The 16,752-nt window shown below is 40.1% G+C and overlaps 1 pseudogene; it reads left to right on the forward strand.

Annotated features, from left to right (window-relative positions):
* Positions 1-5,775: 5,775 nt before the first annotated feature.
* LOC118620763 lies at positions 5,776-6,591 on the forward strand (annotated as a pseudogene).
* Positions 6,592-16,752: the final 10,161 nt, after the last annotated feature.

Consider the following 16,752-nt stretch of genomic DNA (forward strand, 5'->3'; position numbering starts at 1 on the left):
TATTCATAACAACAGGAAATAGCTCAAAAGTTCTTCAACAGTAGAACATATAAACTGAAGCATTCATATAATGGGACACTGAACATCAATGGAAACAAATGGATTATTGCTACATACAGCAACATAAATGAATCTCATAAATATAACGTTGAACGAAAGAACCCAGACCCCAAGAAAGTATACACCATGTGATTTCATTTATAAGACTTTCAAAAAACAGGCTAAATAAATGTGTAGTGACAGAAGTAACTGATTACCTTTTGAGGTTGGGAGAAGGGAGAAAAGAGAGACTTTGAGGAGCTGGGAAAGTTTTCTATCTTGAGCTAGGGCTGGTTAAAATTCATATGTACACATGTAAAAATTAAACAAACTGTACCCTCAAAGATATGTGTAAGTTTTACACCTCAAAAAGAGGAAATTAAAGAAGTTATCTTTACTAAATACTATGATATGTGAAACTCTTTCTCTGCTGTGCATGTATGTGTGTGTGTGTGTGTGCACATGAGAAAGTGAGAGAGAGTGAGAGATACACAGAGAGAGACAGAGACAGAAAGAGAGACAGAGAAAGAAAGAGAGCCCTTAGCTACCAGTGGGCCGCCTGTGTTTTATTGTTCCTGTTGAATGTGCTTGGGATAAGGGACTGAATGAAGTAAGTGACTATCCACATTCCAGATTCTTTGCCTTTATGTTGAAATAAATTGTTTGTAAATATATGACACTATTTTTACTTAGGTCTGAATTCCTAATTTAAAGATTGACTAATTAACTTATGCACTCTCCTGTCTAAAGTATGAAAGTTGAGCTTAGACTCATAACTTCTTTTTATCTTTAGAAATATAATTAAATTACTTTTATATACAATTTTTTTTATGTAGCTACTGACAATCTCATTTTTTTTTTTTTATCCTCACCTGAGGACATTTTTCCATTTTTTGTTCAGATAGAGTGGGAGGGAGAGAGAGGAAGAGAGAGAGAGAAACATCGACGTGAAAGGGACACATTGAGTGGTTGCCACCCGCACGACCAATCAGGGCCAGGGACAAACTGCAACCAAGGTACATGCCATTAGCGGAAACCAAACCCGGGTCTCTCTGGACCGCAGGCCGATGCTCTAACTGCTGAGCCAAACCGGCCAGGGCGACAATCTCATTTTTAATTTCCTCTGGAATCTTGATTTCACACAACAGTTATTTATTTTTTTATCCTCACCTGAGGACATTTTTGCATTTATCTTCAGATACAGCAGGAGGGAGAGAGGAGGGGAGAGAGAGAGAGAGAGACATCGATGTGAGAGAGACACATTGACTGTCTGCCACCCACACGACCCCAACCGGGGCCGGGGACAAACTGCAACCCTTAGCGGGAACCGAACCCGGGACTCTCTGGTCCGCAGGTTGACGCTCTAACCACTGAGCAAAACCGGCCAGGGCACATGACAATTTTTTTTTTTTTTTTATCACTTGCTTTTCTCTGTGTTTAGAATGCTCTTCCCCTGGTCTATACATGATCCAAGCCCTCGATTCAGGTTTTTGCTCAAATGTCCTTAGAAAGACCTTGTAGGATCACCATTCAAAAGAGCACCAGTCCCCTTGTCAAGCCCTACGTCCTTACCTGTTTCGTTTTTCTTTCTTAGCATCTGCCATGATGACATGGCATTATGGGATGTCTATAGGTGTGTGTATAAACATGTTTGTATATTACTGTCTGTCTTCCCCAATAAGAATATAAACTCCAGAGGGGTCAGAATCCCTCTTTTGCTCACTGCCTGGCACCCAGTAGGTGCACAATAAGCATTTATTGAATGAATAACAAACCTTATTTTTAAAACTGTAATGTAATTTTGAAATTTTGCATTTTCTCAAATATCGGACATTAACGTTTATTAACATTTATGATGCAACTTAAAACATTGCAACTCTAGAGAGAGATGATTATCCTAAAAGTAAAAACCCAGGAGAGAACATGGAAGGACAGATATTGTTGGTAGATCCCGGTTGGTCTGAGTTCGGAGTCTTTGTGGAGCTTCACAGGGTTCCCAGGCTGGGCAGGACAGAAGCAGACGTCAGGATGTGGAGAGCGGGAGCTGCATCCTTCACGGGTGTGCACCGCACCGCAGAAGTGCGCCCAGCCAGCCACTGGATGTCACTGTTCTCATGCGCCTGAGTCTGGGTGTCCTACGGGGTCTGTCTATGCATGAATATGTAATGTCCTAGTTTCCAACTGTGACAGAGGGTACAGACTCACCTGTACAGGCCTCCTTAAGATGGGACCACTTACTCTTCCTGCATAAAATGGGTTTTCGGGTCTGAGCAGCACAGACAGGTTCAGAAGAGATGAGTGATCTCGAGTGCTGCTCTCAGTTTTCGTCTCAGCCCGAGAACAGTGCTCAGCAGAAGAAACGTAGCTGCCAGTTGTCTGTCAAGCAGAGTGGCGGAGTCGGCTGCAGGCCCAGGCCCGGAAGGAAGAACTGGAAATCATGGTTTCACAGCTGTTTAGGTGACATCCCAAGCTAACACCAAAATCCTTCCAAAGAAAAGAATAGAAAGAAACCAAGAAATGAAAAACAAGGTTTAATGAGCAATTTATGTCAAAACATGAGAAGTTGCTGTCATTTTGAAAGAACTTCTTAACCACATAAGATTTTAGCTTGACACAGAAGTATATCTTTAGCCAGTGCCATTAAGGTTTTCAACCTAAGGCATTACCTGTTCATCTCCCATACTTATAATATAAATATAAAGGTAATGAAGTAAGCAAGTTGCTGCGGCCTCCTTACCCATTACTTTGAACCTGTGCTCCTGTTTATCATTCATATCAAGGTATGAATGGTCCACAGGCACTTTCTTTCTATAGTCCCCATTAGGAGTATTTTCTTTTATATGTATTTAGTCAATTATTCAACAACTACTTATTGAGTACTCCTTCTAGGTACTGAGCTCTGCTTTAGTTGCTGGGGACACAGCGGTGCTGCAACACGTGAACTCCCTTTTACTGGGGAGGCCGTATGCTAGTGTTTAAATAGAAATGAAAGTTTTAAACTAAAGGGAACCCGCCCAGATTGTTTGGTAGCTCAGTGAGTACACGAGGCTCGAGCGAGCGCCACTACATCCGCACTCCAGCCGCTGCAGCCCCTTGAAGGGGCTGTTTGCTGCACACCCTTGTGGCTCTCTTCAATTAGTTCACAACTAGCCAAAGAGATTTTTTTTTTTAAGGCAAATCTACCTTGTAGCTTTCTTGCTGACCAAAAATGTTTATCACTGCTCTTCAGATAAGAACAGCTGCCTCCACCGTGGCTGTGGTTCGGCCCCGCCTGTTCTCCAGCCTGGCTGGCACCATCCTCACCTGCGGCCTTTCTACTCTCCAGAGCTGTGTTGGCCGGTCCTCGTTCCTCTCATAGTCAGGCACGTTTCCTCATGGGAGCTTCTGGAGGTGGGTCTCCTTTGGCTGGGAGCTTCCATAACCATCCCTTTGCCCCCTTCACATACACTCTCACCCTTTATCGTCTGTTTGAACGCTAGTCTCTTCTGCAGGGAGCCAGTCCCCCAGGTCAATCAGGTTTCCGCTACTCCACAGCTCTGATAACTGCGGTGCCCACCGCACCTCCAAAGCGCCTGAGCCTGTGTACTGCCTTTCATGTTATCCTATCCCAGTTCACCAGTGCTGAACGTTTTGACAGTTGTCCCCTGGACCATGCCAGGATATCACTTCTCCACTTAGCACCCTTTGTGGAGTCCTCATTGCCAGCTGACCAGTGGGCAACCTATCTCCAAACTCTCATATCAGAGTCTGCTTGCTAGGACCATTTCTGTGACCAACGCCTATGGGTGGGTCCCCTGGAAACCGGCCTGGAATGGAGATTTATGGGCAGTCATTTATTGTTGCGTGTGCCAAGGATCAACACTGGCAAGGGAGCGAGGGAGGCGGCATCGGTCAAGTGAGGCTGAACTGTGATGTAGTTGCAAAAGAAGCTTCAGCTGATCCCACAAGGGGCTCCGGAGCTGAGAGGGCCCTTCAGAGTTGTAGCATTTGAGGGGCAAGAGGCTGCTGGGCCTTGTAACACTGCATCCACCCGTCAGTCACTGGGTGCTGGGTGCTCCAGGAGAGAGGAGCATAATCCTGGGTAAGGTACCTCTCCCTGGCCAAGGGCAGCTCCGTGGGAAAGACACACTTGTGAGAGCCAGCACTTCCGGCAGCTTGGAGAGGAACATCCCAGTCTAAAGGGATCTAGGTGGTGCAGTGTAGCATCCATTCGCGACCGCGCCAGGATTTTCACACAGTAGGGTTTAAAGAAGTTAATGATGCGTACTTTCATCTCTACAAACATGAACCTGCTCCCTTGAACTGATTCCTCTTTGCGCTTCTCTCTGCTCCTGGATTTAATCTTTGTTGACTCATTCTTTTATTCTTTTGAACCTAAAATCCATGTTCCCCTAGCAGAAAAAGGAGAACTCGACTAGAAAGCTTCTTGTCGACCAGACCCAGTGCTGGGTACCTTATGAATGCCCTCTTTTCAATTACTAATCTTCATTTTTGCTCTCTTTCAAAATATGTTGAACCCTCAATGTTACCTCTTTGTTTCACCTTTTTATTTCTGAGATTTTTATAAAGTTGTTCTAAAACTTTATTTTTAAGTAAGACTTCTAGTAATAGTGTGTATGCTACTGGTAGTAGTAAAATGAAAAATAGACAAAAAACAAAAAAGACATTTTACTGGTAGTATTTAACTATATTGTTATTTTATTATTTTTTTAAGTTGCTAAAACTGATGCTTTGTTACTAGTGAACATCAACCTTGGTGTGGCAAGAAATTTCTAATAACTGTCTTATATATTTATGTGTGTATATTTTCTGTAGATTGATGCAAACAAGAATCACAGACAAGAATAAATTTTTTTTTTTTTTTTATCCTCACCTGAGGACGTTTTTCCATTTTTTGTACAGATAGAGTGGGAGGGAGAGAGAGAGAGAGAGAGAAACATCGATGTGAAGGGACACATCGAGTGGCTGCCACCCGCATGACCAACCAGGGCCGGGGACAAACTGCAACCGAAGTACATGCCCTTAGCGGGAACCGAACCCAGGTCTCTCCGGACCGCAGGCCGACACTCTAACCGCTGAGCCAAACCGGCCAGGGCAAGAATAAATTTTTTAATGAATTATTTCACAGCTCTCCACAAGCCCACTAAATTCTATACTGTGCACTCTAAAATTCCTAATGTGATATTTATTTCTATTATAATTCCTAATGTGATATTTATTTCTATTCTCCGGTAGCCCAAAGTACCTAGTGAAAAGTAAATGGATGTCATCTGAATTGCCATAATATTCTCTTTTTTCTTTTTAAATAAGTTTTTATTGATTTTAGAGAGAGAAGAAAGGAGAGGAAAAGAGAGAGGGGGAAATGTCGATTGGTTGCCTCCAGTATGCACACCGGCTGGGGGCCGAACCCGCAACCTGGGCATGTGCCCTGACCAAGAATCAAACGGACGACGTCTCGGTGCACAGGATGATGCTCATCCAACTGAGCCACACCAGCCAGGGCACCATAATATTCTTTTTATTTGACCTAATATCTTTAAAAACTTTAGATTATTAAATTCTGGTCTATGAGTCTGTTCGCTGTTTTGAGCTATTTCCTTGTGAAATTCAATTATCTCAATATTCAGTCCAGTGGGATTAGCACAGGACTGGAATGAAGTCTGGCTTCTACAATGAGACTCGGCTTTCTCATGTGTGAAAGGGAATTAATGTTTGTGTCATGTTTTGCATCAGTGAATGAAAGTCTATGTGGCCTCCTTCTGTGCCCACCACAGCCATGGCTCCGGGTCCCAGAAACATGTGGAGCGTGCAGCGGCTCCCAGACACTGGATGCTGGATAAACTGGCTGGTGTGTTAGCTCCTCGGCCATCTGCCAGGCCCTGCGAGCCGAGAGATTGTCTCCCTCGCGTCATCTTCCTAAGGCACAGATGTAAGTAGGCCCTAATCGGAGATGAAGTGAAGAAGATCTGCCTGCAGTGCTTCATGAAGGTACACGGCAAGGTCCTGACCGATTTAACCTGCCCTGCTGGTTTTATGGATGTCATCAGCATGGACAAGACCGGAGGGGATTTGTGACACCAAGGGTCGCTTTGCTGTTCATTGTATTACACTGAGGAGGCCAAGTACAAGCTGAGCAAAGTGAGGACGTTCTTTGTGAGCACAAAAGGATCTCTCGTCTGGTGACCAATGATGCTCACACCCTCTGCTACCCTGATCCCCTCATCAAAGTCAACGGCATCATTCACATCGATTTGGAGACTGGCAAAACTACTGATTTCATCAAGTTGGACACTGGCAACCTATGTGTAGTGACAGGAGGTGCTCACCTAGGAAGAACTGGTGTGACAACCAGCAGAGAGAGTCGTCCTAGTTCTTTTGACACAGTCCATGCGAAAGATGCCAGTGGCAAGAGCTTTCCCTCCGGGCTCTCTGATGTTTGTGTCATCAGCAGAGGCGACAAACCATGATTTCCTTCCCCATGCAAAGGGTATTTGTCTCACCGTGACTGGAGAGAGACATAAGAGACTGGCAGCCAAACGGAGCAGTGAGTGAAATGAGCTCTCGGTGACATGATTAGAAGAGTCTTTGTACTTAATTCAAGATAATACATCGAGAGAGAGAGAGAGAGAGAGAAGAATCTATGTGGAAGAACTTTGAAAACAGATGTTTTGAAAATGAAAGTATTGTTGCCCTGGCTGGTGTGGCTCAGTTAGTTAGAACATGATCCCATACATCTAAAGGTTTCAGGTTTGATCCCAGGTCAGGGCACGTGCGGGAGGCAACTCGATTGATATTTTTCTTTCACATCAATGTTTCTCTCTCTCTCCCCACCCCCTTTCCCTCTCTCTAAAAATCAATAAACATGCCCTCGGGTGAGAATTTAAAAAATGTTTGGTTTTTGAAAATGAAAGTATTATCACTAAAAAGAGAAAATAGAAGAAGAAAGAAACACGAGAGGCATGAGCTGGCTGTGTACTGTGTTCCAGGAACTTCTCACAGATGAGTTCACACCTGTGCTCTGAGGTGGGTACTGTTGTCCCCATTCTAAGAATGAGGACACTGAGGCAGTAAAAGGTTAGATAAGCTCTTGATGTCACTGACTAAGTGTCTGGGCCACAATTCACACCTAGCTTTTTGGATTCCAAGCCCTGCCTTCTTTTCACTGAACCCAAGCCAGCGCTCAGTGAATTGTGTACAGTCTGTGGATGTCAGTTTATTATCGTGAATTTTTCCATTTGCCCCCCCTCCGATCTCTTGCCTGGTCATCTCTGGCAGTGTCTTTTACAATATTAGGGAGGCGATGGATTATAATTTAAAATCTCTTCCTTTTGGCACTATATTTTACCTTGTTTCCTGTGTTTGTTGTAGATCAGCGGTTCTCAATCTGTGGGTCGTGACCCCTTTGGGGGTCGAATGACCCTTTCACAGGTGTCGCCTAAGACATAATAGTAGCAAAATTACGGTTATGAGTAGTAACGAAAATAAGGAAGGAAGAATTTGGTTTGAGGATGCATCCACAGGTCAGTTCCAGAAAGTCAGGAGATGCAAATGAGCTGAGCTGTGGATTCAGTGGAGGTAATTTTGATGAGCACGTGCTTACATGTGGGTCTGTAATGTGGTTCATCTCCATAAAATCCCACGCTTTATGGGTTTGAAAGCATTAATTCATGTCTTAGGAACATCCCACATAGATTATTATAATTCTTGTTGTGCTGCCGAACATCTGTTTACCTACAGGAATTACAATCAGATGGAATGGCCCCATTCAAATCTAGGCTCAGAAAAGAAATATGAGAATACCCGAGTCCTTTTCTGTTTCGTTGAAGCAGCACTTTTTTTGTTATACCTTGTCCGGCATAATAATTTTTGAAAATATGTTAATTTGTGACTTTTCTTGCTTCAAATTGATCAGAGAAGGAAAATAAACAGTTACCAACCCCCTCTTGTTCTAGGATAAGATATCAGTGATTTCATGTAGCATTCCTGTAAGTTAATAATATTTTAATGTTTGCTGCCTTTGTCCTGTCAGGTTGTCTACTGAGTTTTAGTTTGCAGATTCAGCTAAATCACAGGGGAAAGTATACAGCAGTGCTGCTGGGTCACCTAGTCGTGTTTTAAAGGCAGAAAGGGAAAGTGTGAGGCAGAATGACCAGATTCCCTTCATTTTCACCCTGGTAACTGAATGGTAACTGACAAGTAATACCCAGTGAAGTCCTGCAAAGCACTTGCATGACCTTAAGAATGTCATGATTATTAAGACCCCAATGAGATGTCTGAGGAAATCGTAATGATAAAATATTAATTTCTTAGTTGCATGCAAACGATATAAAAATACCAACTTTTAACTCCTTTCATCCCATTCCTTTCTTCATATGACTCTGTCCAGATATAAAATCCGGATGGAGTCCATTTAGCATAAGAACTATGTTTTTTTCTTCTCTGGAAATCTGAGCATACTATTGCTAAGACTGATTAGAATACGGTGCACAGAAAAGTAATGTCATGATCTAATGCCCATGTGGGTTAGTTATCTCCTGGTTCACGGCCAGATTACACGCTTTACCTTTGGGGCCACTGAAAAACCAGGCAATGTACTGTGAATCCATCATCACTTGAAAAAAACAACCAAACCTAAAAGGTCCCTCTCTTCCCTCTCTCCCTCCTTTCCTAACTTCCACTAATATTTTATAGATGCATTCTAAATGCTGGCCCTGTACTAGTCTTGAGGACACAGAGATGAGCAAGTACACACAGTCCTTTTCCTTTGGAAGATCACACTCTAGTGGGTGAGATAGACATTAGACAGATAGTTTCACCAAGAACCGAATGTCTGTAATCACGGTAAATGCTATGTTTGAAAATTCCTAGATGCTGTTGGGGGAAAACAAGAAGTAGAATCTTTTATTCATTTTTTTAAATTGGAATATAATTGACATGTTAACATTATATTAGTTTCAGGTATATAACATATACCTGACATATTGATTCAATATATGTATGTATTGCAAAGTGGGGTCTTTGGTGCTGGGGCAGGCATGTCAAAGTAGGGCATGAGTTGGCACAGACCCCAGGCCAGGTTGTGTGTGTGAGATTCTGGTACCCTAAAGTTTAGCTTTGAAGTGTAGCTGTGGAATTTAATATCAGTTGGTTTTTCTCCCTCTTACTTTATTTATAGAAGTTTGCCCCCAAATGATTCTTTAAACATGGGGTGTTACGTGGGAAACCACACACACACACACACACACACACACACACACACACAACTATACATGGTGAAATATGTTTCTTTACTGCCAGTCTTCTCAGAAATTTTAAAATCCAAGGCACATTGTGCATCACCAAGAGAGGAACCAGGCAGTGTATATTCAAATTTATTTGATGATGAACCTCTATTTTTTAAAATATAACATTTTATAGGACTAGTATTGCTTAGAATTAAGTTTGGAAAACACAGAATTAGATTAACTTCTGAATTAATTTATTCTTTTGGGGAAACCAACGGATGGCAAGGAAGATGTTTTATAACATATAGAATACTAGAGAATAAAACGTGACTGTTACAAAGCATTGCTGTAGATAATTCAGAAAGTGGCTAATTCATATAGACAAAATCATTGAGAATTGACAGTTTCTATTTAATTTCGCAGTGGAATGGTGAAGATGGGCAAGGTTAGAAGCATCTTTATTTCGTTTCTTTCAATCCACTAGAGTTGATTTTAAAAATTCTAGATTCACTCATTTGATTTAACTATCACTATTTTGTGGTATTCCATCCTTTTTTTTTTTTTTACTGGAAATGAATTTCCTTGTTAGGACTTGGCTTCACTGGAGATGAATAAAAGTAAATTATAACTGAATGCTGCATGATTTCATAACTCTGTAAAAACATGTCGACCAGTTTGAATTGGTCTATGAAGATCCCTTTCTATTTATTTCAATACCAGCTTTCCTAATTATTCTAGCTCCTGTGTTCAGTGGGACTTTATGGTGTCTCTTTGGATTCTAACACATGTTGTAATTCACTGCCAAATTCCATTCCCTAATTTATTGATAGAGCTAAAAAGCACAGGTTTTCTCTCTGGCATCTGGGAAAAAAGTTTGCCTTTTCTGAAACTGGATTCTTAAATCTATCTTTCTTTATCATCTTTAACTCACTGTCCATATAGTAAGGAACTTTTTAAAACAGATAAAGCAGAAACACATTTCAGGTAGGTAGAACTGACCCTATTTGAAGTTAAAAAGGGGGTCCCAGCTCACACTCCAAGAAGGTGGGGGGTTTCTAAGGCAGTAGAATTAAGATGAATGGGTTTTGATTTAAACATGAAAATTAAAAACTCCAAAATTCTTGGTCATGAAGTGTAGCAGATTAATGAGTATATTATAAAGCATTTGCAAATAATGACGCATTGTCTAGCATTAAATAATAATGAAAGAGCAGTGGAGCTTAAGATTACCTGTGTCCTAGGATGTTCTCATATCAATCCAGCTCATGGGCCACACCGCCTTATAATCAGATTGGATTCCATAGTCGGTTCAAAAGTGAGATTTCTTCCATTTATTTATTTATGAAAAATAATTATCTGTCAGTAGAATATAATTATGAGTATAATATTTTGACTTTTAAAATGTGAAGAAAGTCAGACGTTTATTCCACAATTATGGATGGTTGGGTATTTTATATACACAGTGTTCTCTTCATTTTTCTCTTATCCACAGAACCAGGGAAACATCTCCTATCCTCTTGGGATAGGCAGGTGGCCGATTGAACAGATGGTTTGGGACTGTAGCTTGGGAGAGCTGTGATTCACAGAAAGTGAGGGCTCAGCTATTGGATACGATCATTCATTCATTCATTCATTCATTCATTCATTTGGTATAGACTGAGTGCCAGCTATATGCCAGGCAGTGTATTTGCAGTGTCAGAGCCCTGAACAGTGCTAAGTCGAGCTGAGGCTGAAACTGCTATTCAATACCAGGAAGCCTGGACTTTGCCTCAAGGGTGGCTTAGAACAAACAGAGAGTTTTGTAGTAATGATCTGAACTTGTTTCAGTTCTCCTCTGTTGTCGGGGCTTCCATTCAAAGAGCTGGTACTCTCTGCTCTGGGTACACGTTCACTTAAACTGGGATTGTAGTTGCAGTAGTCATGGGATAATGCTAATTATTTCCTATGGTTGTTGAAACATTATGCTTGAAGAAGAGCTCTCAGGAATTAATTAATTTAATCCATATCATGCTGTAAAGTGGAAGGCCATGACCTGCCAAAATCACCGATGCAGTAAAGAGCAGGAGTATCTGACCACGTGACCACTCTCAATTCTTTCCCCCACTTGCCTTCTCAACGCTTGAGAAAGGATCAGCAAACTATAGCCTGTGGACCAAATCTAGTCTCTGGGCAAAATCAAGCTGTTTTTGAGCTAAGAATAACATTTGTGTTTTTAAAGGATTGTAAAAACAAAGAAGATTATGCGACAGAGAGTGTATGTGGCCTGAAAAGTCTAAAACATTTACTATCTTGCTGTCTTAGTCCTTTCATAACAAAACACCACAGACTGGGTGTCCTAGAAACAACAGAAATTTATTTCTCTCAGGTTCGGCGGCTGAAAGTCCAAGATCAGGGGCTAACACGGTCAATGAGGACTCTTCTCCCAGTGACAGGTGTCTCCTTGTGTCCTCCCATGGTGGAAGGGGTGAACTGGCCTCTCTTTTGAGGGCACTAATCCCATTCATGAGGGCATCACCTTCATGACTGATCATCTTCCAAAGGCTCCACTTCCTAATATCACCGTGGGCATTTGATTTTCAACATCTGAATTTTAGGGAGGACACACAAATAAATATTAAAGCCATATAGCACTGCCCTGTTATGAAAATGTTTGCCAATCCTTAGGGTTGTCATGCTATGTAAAGACTATCAGTATAACTCACTCTGGAAGAACATTTTTTAAAAAGCAATAGAAATTCCGAAACTTGTCAACATTTCTGTAACACGTTCTTAAAAAACAAAGCAGTTTAGGTTTACTCAAGAATATGAAGAATACCAGCCCCAAAATGGGTTATACATGGCCCTGGACCCGTAATGTGTCAGAACCAGCTTGTAATTTGTGCACATATCTTCCCAGCTCCAAGTTCAATGACGTCAACTTGATAACTTGAAACTGGTCATAAAGGAAATAATTACACCACAGACATGGGCAAGATCTACAAATTGGGCCCTTTCTCCCCAGGAAGCTAGTTTTTGAGATATTTACCAGTATACCACTAAATGTGTGTAATTTATAACCCAAACTGATGTACCTATTCTAGTAATAAAGAGAATTAAGCTTCGTAATTTTACAGACGCTAATTTTTGACATGGTATTGATACATTTTCTTAGAACCCAAAGCCAAGGGTGTATATGGATACATATCATCTCTATAAGGGGAATGAAGTAAACTAAATTCCCGGGTTGTTGTGAGAATCAAATGTTTATACTTGTAAATTTTCAAAGGCAAAACATTTAAAACGGTGCCAGAACGTGGTCATTGTTCTATTAATGTCAGTCTTTGTAGATCCATACCCAGATTCTAGCTCTGTGGAACAGAGCACCTTCGGACACATTCCATCTGGGTCCATCTGGAGATAACTTTGGGCTTGGAGTCCGAATGGATGGTCCATCCTTGTTCTGCCCTTTACTACTTTGCATCTCAGGCAAATCAGCCTCAGTGTGCCTGACTTTCTTTATCGTACAAAATGCTTAATGTCACCCACCTTACCAGTCAGTGGGAGGATGACACAAGATAATAAATGGGAAGGTACTTTGCTGATGGTAGCATACTACACAAACATAAGGTGTTATTATCTTACAACAATATGATCTTGAAATGTTAATGGTAAGACTCAGGCTGACATTCTGTTGAAAAGAAGAAATAAATGAGTCACACTTTCCTTTGCTTCTCACTCTCTTCTGTCAAAAGTAGTGAAACGTTGCCAAAAATGTAAACAAGACTTTCACAGAGTCTTATGAAAGTTTTATTCTACTTGGAGGAGCATTGCTGGCCCTCTGTGTTGTAACTAAACTATGGGCTGGAAACCAAGATACTGTAGTAAATAGACATAAATCTGTTTCATATAGTTCATTTACTTTTCTATTGTATAAAATATTTTACCCTTCTTTTAAAATGCAAGTTGTGCTATGTACTTACAAAATGGTTTTATATTCATCCAATTTTATTACTATTGCAAAAGTTTGTGGAGAAATTTGTTGTAAGGTACTATCCTAAACATAATTCATGTAAATTAAAATGATTTTTAAAAAAGGATGAAATAACTACAAATTAAACTTACAATGTAAGATTGAGTTGGGAGAAAACAGTACTTACCCCTTTTAATATTTGCGACTAGCTCTCTAGAGCCTTGCTATTCAAACTTTAATGCACATAGGAATCACTTCTGGATCCTACTGAAATGCAGATTCCATTGCAGTAAGTGTGGGTTGGAGCCCAATGCAATGCATTTCTCACAAGCACCCAGGCACGCTGATTCTACAGACCATAGCAATAGAGGCTGTGTGGTATTTAGCAGGAGGAAGAAAACTCTTTGAGTCTCTGCTGACTGATTGCGGATTCTATTCAGACTCCTCAGGAATCACTGGGGGGCAGTCTGCATCTGTTTTCATCAGCATTTCACTGGAGCTGTACCTCTGTGCTGCCAAAATAGAACCCCTTGGAGACTATCTAACATGGGAGACCAGCATAGGTACGCAGAGCAAGGGAGTCAGGGATGCCACAGGCAATGTGGGGAAAGCAAGGGAAGGACTTGGGAGGTGTTTTCCAGGATCACCGCCTCTACCAGCTGCCTTCCCTCTCAATATCATATAGATAGTGGATAGAAAGCAGCAAGGTACTAAGTAGAACTTAAATCCACATCAGAAAGAAAAGAATTATGGGGGAAAAAATCCAGAAGAGATGCTCAGAGAGTCACCAGAATTAGATGGAATTGGAGTTCAGATATAGAAAGCAAGAAGATATAGCAAATAAGCATATGAGGACATGCTGAAGATCATTAGTCACTAGGGAGATTTGATCTAAAACCATAAAGTACCATAATATATCTATTAGAATGGCTAAAATCCAAAACATGGCAATGCAACTATTACTAAAGAGAATATAGGACAAACAGAACTCTCTCCCATTCTTGGTTGAAAAGTAAAATGATATACTGTGGAAAATAATTTGGCAGTTCCTTTAAAAGTTAAACATATACTTACCATAAAACTCAGACATTCTACTACTCTTAAGAGAAATGAAAATGTATGTCTGTACAAAAACATCCAATGTTCATGGCAGATTTATTTGTAATAGTTCCAAACTGGAAACAATCCAGTGTCTATTAAAAGGTGAATGGATATTTAGAAGACTAATGTATTTAGAAGTATTAGTTTATATTTTGGGGTACACATATGCAAAGATGTAATTTTGTGGCATCAACAATCAGAAGAAGTGGGAACAGAACTGTAAAGGGACAGAGTTTTTATATGTTATTGAAGTTAAGCTGCTATACATTTAAATTAGAATGTTATAACTTTAAATCTTAAATGTAATCCCCATGGCAACTACAAAGAAAATAGTTATAGAATATACACAAAAGGAAATGAGAAAGAAACTTAAATGTTTCACTACCAAAAATAAACTAAAGAAAAAGTAAGACAGTTATGCAGGAAATGAAAGACAAAAAGTTATAGTACACAAATAGGGAAGTGACAGAAGTAAGTTCGTCCTTTTTAGTAGCTACCTAAATGCAAATGGACTAAAATCTCCAATCAACAGAGAGATTAAAATCCCCAGACAGAAGTTAGAGTGAATAAAAATACATAATCCAACTCTATACTGTTTATAAGAGACTCACTTTAGATCCAAGAAAACAAATAAATTGAAAATGAAAAGATGTCCCATGCAAATAGTAACCAGGATGGTTAGGCTAATATCAGACAAAACAGACTTTAAATTTATTTTTATTTTTTTTATCCTCACCCGAGGACATTTTTCCATTTTTTTCACAGATAGAGCGGGAGGGAGAGAGAGGAAGAGAGAGAGAGGGAAACATCGATGTGAAAGGGTCACATCGAGTGGCTGCCACCCGCACGACCAACCAGAGCCGGGGACAAACTGCAACCGAGGTACATGCCCTTAGCGGGAACCGGACCCGGGTCTCTCCGGACCGCAGGCGGATGCTCTAACTGCTGAGCCAAACCGGCCAGGGCGATAAAACAGACTTTAAATCAATAATGTTTATAAGAGACAAAGAAGGACATCATGTATTAATAAGAGGTTTGATTCAGCAAGAAGATATAGCAATTGATTGTATGTACTGATAACAGACCATGAAAAGATATGAAGCAAAAGCTGACAGAATTGAAGGGAAAAATAGACAGTTCTACCATAATAGTTGGAGATTTCAAAACCCCACTCTCAGTAATGGATAGAACAACCAGACAGATAATAAATAAAGAAAAAGTAAAGAAATTAAAAAGGGATAAGTAAAAAGAACTAGATCTAATGGGTACATAAAGAACACTGTACTCAACAATATATACATTCCTCTCAAGTGCACAGGAGACCTTTCCTAGGATGGACCACATTTTTGGCCACAAATTAAGTCTCAAAAGATTTTAAAGATTTTAAAAGATATTATCTTCTCTGACCACAACAGGATGAAGTAAGAAGTCAATAACAGAAATAAAACTAGAAAATGCAAACATTTGTAGATATTAAACAACATGCTCTTAAATAAGCAATGGATCAAATAAACAATCACAAAGGAAATTAGAAAATGCTAAGGATGAATGAAAATGAAAACACAACATAGCAAAAATTAATGGAACACAGCAACAGCGGTGCTATGGGGGAACGTATGCTATAAATGCTTGCATAAAAAAGAACCAAGAAAGACTCAAATCAACAACGTAATTTTACAATGTAAGGAACTAGAGAAAGAACAAACTAAACCCAAAGCTAGCAGAAGGAAGAAAATACTAAAGATTAGAGCAGAGATAAGTAAAATAGAGTATAGGAAAACAATAAAGACAAATCAATGAAATCAGAAGTTGGTTTTTTGAAAAGAGCAACAAAGTTGACCAACCTTTAGTTAGATGGACTCAGGAAAGAAAAAAAAAGAAGAGAGAAGAATTAAATTACTAAAATCAGAAATGAAACGAGGGGATTACTACCAATTCATACAGAAAACAAAAAGGATTATGAACAATTGTATGCCAACAAATTGAGATGAAACAAATACATTTCTAAAAACACAAAAACCCTACCACGACTGAATCACAAAGAAGTAGAAAATCTGAATAGACATAACTAGTAAGGAGACTGAATCAGTAATCAAACATCTGCTCACAAAGAAGACCTGGACCTGATGGCTTCACAGGTGAATTCCACCAAACATTTAAGGAATGAATATTAGTCCTTCTCAAACTTCAAAAAGATTGAAAAGGAGGAAACACCTACTAATTCATTCTGTGAGGCCAGCATTGCCCTGATGCCAAAGCCAGACAAGGACAGAGACTCCAAGAAAGAAAAATACAGACCTATATCCCTTATAAACACCGATGCAAGAATCCTTAACAAAATACTAACAAATTGAATTTAGCAAATATTAAGAGGATTAAACACCATGACCAAATGCATTTTATTTCTATAATGCAAGGATGTTTCAACATACGAAAATC

The sequence above is a fragment of the Molossus molossus genome, unplaced genomic scaffold (assembly GCF_014108415.1).
Source record: "Molossus molossus isolate mMolMol1 unplaced genomic scaffold, mMolMol1.p scaffold_m16_p_8, whole genome shotgun sequence".
Classification (NCBI taxonomy): Eukaryota; Metazoa; Chordata; class Mammalia; order Chiroptera; family Molossidae; genus Molossus; species Molossus molossus.